This window comes from Lactuca serriola, chromosome 8, assembly GCF_051521515.1.
Source record: "Lactuca serriola cultivar US96UC23 chromosome 8, Lser_US96UC23_V15, whole genome shotgun sequence".
Classification (NCBI taxonomy): Eukaryota; Viridiplantae; Streptophyta; class Magnoliopsida; order Asterales; family Asteraceae; genus Lactuca; species Lactuca serriola.
Window position 1 is genome coordinate 32,910,151 of NC_136415.1, and position 4,675 is coordinate 32,914,825.

The following is a 4,675-nucleotide window of genomic DNA, read 5'->3' on the forward strand; positions in this document are numbered from 1 at the left end:
TACCAATGCTCGAATGATGGTTGTTGTATAGAAAAAAAAAACTTAGCCAAGGGTAAGCACATGCCCCCAACTCCTTCTAAAATCAAATACACATGCCCGAAGCATGTCCTTGAGCGTCTGAATCGTCCGCTCACTCTGCCCGGCTCTCCGCAGAAGAGCTCCCACTGACTTCCCCTTCGCATCAACTATCTCGGCCCTGTAACACACAAGTCACAAAATTCTCAAATGAAAACTACAATCCAACCGGAAATCAACTTAGCCCTGACAGAGACGGAGACACCAGTCTCACCCCTGGTTCAACCACCAGGCTCCAAAAACTCAATACTAAGGCTACTCAAGCCTAAAACTCTTCTGCATCATACACTGATCGGAGAACACTCCAACATCACACTCTCTTGCCGTCTAGTGAGTACTAAGGCTCCTTGCAACATCACGATCGCCTCTGACTAGTGAGTACTACGGCTCCCCGTAGCTCCATAACACCAACTGACTAGTGAGTACTACGGCTCCCCGTAGTACCACGACTCCCTCTCTCTGACTTGTGAGTACTACGGCTCCCCGTAGCATCACAACACCCTCTGACTAGTGAATACTACGGCTACCCGTAGCTTCACCCTTTACTCTCATTCTCATCACAACGCCGCACTACGACCACTAACTCATGCTCTGAAGACTATCATAGACAGCTACACACACTTGACCCATATATACATCACAGAATCTGGCGGTAACCGCTATAACAAAATACCTACCTCTGTGGAGATCTACTTTCTTAAATAATCCCTCTTGATGTCAATACCCGAAGGGCTCCCACTGGAACTATAGATACATGATACGCCACTAGTCGTCTCAACTCAAGATTCTAAATATCTCCGAAATCGGGACATTATACCCGGATGCCACGGAACACCATTACAGAACATCACGATGTCCTGCCTCAACCATTGATCTCCTACTCTCAGCACCATACAGATACAACAATACATTTACTCTAAACCCCATAAATAATTCTTCATTTTACCCAATACGCAACTTCAGTGTATCCAAACACTCAATTGGAATACAAAGAAAGCGCTAATGCTTCAGAACACACTGATGATCCTCCGAAACCCTTTCCCCTACTGCTCAAAATCCAAGCAAGAATACACATACCGGCCCGGGAGTTGGCTGCTCGATAATCCTCTATCCACCCCAAAAAGGGCATATAGAATCCATACTTTGACCCAGAAGTTCTCAACTGCCCATACCATCATTACGAGTCTTCCACTTGAAACGAACCTGACCACCACCAGATTCCTGACCATTGGCCACCTGCCGTGGAGACACCCCTCCTTTCTCAGATACATACCGCATGCATTAACTCGCTCTGCACCTTTCCTTGATCACCAATGACCTTGGTCTCATGAATTCGAGCCGCAGTTTTCTGTATCCAACCCCTAACCGCTCTTGAACAAATCTCTGGATCCCTTAATAAAATACTCGGTTCTCCCCCACTGAGGGTTCGAACCATCACCAGTTGACGCATCAACACTCTACCCCACAGACGGTTTCCTCCAGAAACATCGCACCTACGCTTGGAAGGTGCCATACAACACCCAATGATCTCCCCAAGTAGAGATCAAGAAACCTCAAATACCCTAAATCTCCGAAGAAATCCTCAGGTACTTCTCGTCACGACTGTCTCTAGCCATTCGAAGTCTCATACCATCCCAATACTGAACATCCCAACTATTCAGTACTATCACTGACTCTTAGACTAAAACAATAAATCTGATGAGTTTATAAAACTCTTTGATCGATTAGATCTTATAACAGGCGAATCAAGAAAGTAATAACAGTAAGATAAAAACACAAGAATGGATCTGAATGAGTCAAATGATTCAATTAACTCAATCCTTAGTAGAGCACGATGAAGAACTTCCGCTGTAGAGGATATTAGGGTTACAAAAGAATAAGAACGTGAACGCTATAAAAATCTCTATCAAATCTTACGTTCTAGAATGCATGCAAACATTTATAAATAATAAACCCTACAAAATAACTCACGGATGGACAGGCCCATACCGGAGACAAAACTGGACTAGCTAACGAGCCCAAGACGCAACACTAACTGGACCTAACAATCTCCCCCTTTGCGTCAATTGGAGCGAGACTATTACTTCTTCTTGCTGGGTCCAGCTGCCGGAACCTTCTTAGTGGTATCAAACAGACGAGGGATAATAGCGAGGATTGTCTGTCTGAAGCGAATGTACCACTGGATCATATCATCGAAGTACTTCTTGTCATCTGCTGAGTTTTGCTTGCAACGATGAATGATACTCAAAACATGTTCCAGGCATGCAGTGGTGTATAGATGTTTGTCTGCCAAAGCGAACAGGCATTTTTGGCCTTCGTTTCTGGTAAACATAACATAATTTCTTTTCGGGTCTATCTTCCCCATCTGCATCATGTTCAGATCACTGCAGAGCCAACAGGAGAAATAGTGGGCTTTTTCTTGAAGATACTAGCAATCTCCTGATCCATCTTGGAAACTTCCATTATGTAGCAGACAAGCATCCTCTTGAAGTGGTCAATGATCGGACCATACTCTGCTTCATTTGTGAGAAGGATGTTGTGCAAAATAATCCAATCATGTGGATTTAAGTTGGGAAGATCAGCTAGCGAAATGGCATGTTTGGTCTTGGCAGAACCTCTCAGCACCTTGAACCAAACGTTCGTGAAGTTCCCTTCTCGATACGGCTTGAGGACCCGAACGTTGATAATCTTCTGAGCACTCCATGTTTGATACTGTGGTTGAGCAGCTCTCAGATAGAACTCGACAAGATCCCTGTCAACCTTAGGATGAGGATGAGGGATATCTGCAACGTTGTCAAAGGCATGGAAAATGAAGGCCTTTCGGGTCAGTGGCATGTCGAACTGAGAATGGACAGAATTGATACGATCTAGTGAGATCACCGGTTCGAGCCACAAGATACTTGGGGTTTCAATCGCTTCTTTCAGCAACTTCTCAAGAGTCCATGGAGGAAAAAGAGTTTTCCTACTCTCAAGAAGGTCGTGAGCCTCTTTCATCTTTCTTTCAGCTTCCTCAGCCTCTCTAGCAACCCGAGCACTCATATCAGCGTCCTTGTCTCGACCTTGCTTTTTCAAGAGATCAACAATCGTCTCTTTGTCGTTGTCACTATCTTCAGCAATTTGTTTCCCTTTGTCTTTGACACCCGAACCTGAGGCTTGGCCTGTTGGAGGAGGTTTGGTTGTTTTTATTGTTGTAGAAGTGGGAGGCGGTTGAGATACATTCTCTCCCCCTTGTTTCGGAATGGACACGAACTCAAGGAGCCCTTCAATTTTGCTCAGGAGAGAAAGGGCGGGAGCAAGCTTTTCCGCAAGAGTACGCCTCACTGAATAGTTTAAAATTGGATCATGTGCTTTAAGGATGTTTGAAAGGGCTGCGTGGACATCCGAAACACACGATGAAATCACCTCTCTTTCAGATCGAAGAGACTCAATCTCCTTTTGAGAATTAGAGAGTTGAAGATTCTTGACCTTAAGAGCAGTGGTCTTTCTAGCGAGAGCATCCATGAGGGAGTTCTCAGCAGCTAGATCTTCATGAAGCTTGGTGAGGCGCTCCTCAATGGTCGCCTTAAACGCTGAGTTGTCGTCAGTGAGAGTTTGACGAAGAGTGGCGAAAGACGTCAGTTCTGAGGCAACTGAGGTAGCTAGCTTGTTGACAATCGGGTCAAGCTTCGTTTTGGTGGCTTCGGCAGTTTCCTGTAAAGACTGCAAAAGAGAGGAGGCATCAGTAAATAGTTTTTCGACTTTTTCGGTCGCAGCAGCACAGGCTGTGGTGGAGGCGTCAATGGCGGCAGTAGCTGAGCTAACGGAGGCTTCGCGAGCCTTAGAAAAAGCATCAACAATCTTCTAAATAGCAGCTTCAGAAATGGTAGACTGTGATGAAGAAGAAGAGGAAGCGATGAGAGAATCAATCTTCTCGTGAAGCTCCTTGAGATGCTTTTTGGTGACGGGAGCATCATCATCATCGTCACTCTGCACCTGATACGGACTGTAGTAGACCGAATCAAATGTCATATTCTCCCCACCAAGAAATGGTTCTTCATCCTCTGCGGACGGAGCAGGTGATGAGGGTGGAGGCTCGGTTGTGGAAGTAGGTTCGGGTTGTGATGTATGTTCGGTAGTGGCAGTGGGTTCGGGTGCTTTAGTAGGAGCCCCCGTATCAGATACGTTGGTTCTTACTTCAGCGGTTGTTGTGGTAGCTTCAGTAAAAATGGGAGGGGGTACTGGGATAGAAGTAGGTGGTATTTGAGTGGTAAAGGTTATGGGGGGAATGAAAATAGGAATGGTGATTGGTGGAGAAGAGACAGGTGAACTGGAGAAGTGTACTTCTGGGGTAGGCGATCGTGGAGGAGTGTTACCACGAGGAGACTCGTCAAAGTCTGAATTTTCTTCCTCAGATTCGTTGGAGGAGGAAGCGAGTATCAGTTTTCGCCGGGGTTGGGTTTTTCGCTTCTTCAGTGGAGGAGATGGAGCAGCCTTGGTAGGTTTTCGTTTCTTGGGAGAAGGGCCTTTCGCTCCCTTGCCAACCTGCTTGTCTTTTCCCTTTTCATTCTTCTTTCCCCTTGGAGCTGGCTTATCAGCTTCGTGGATGGATTTGATCATCTCA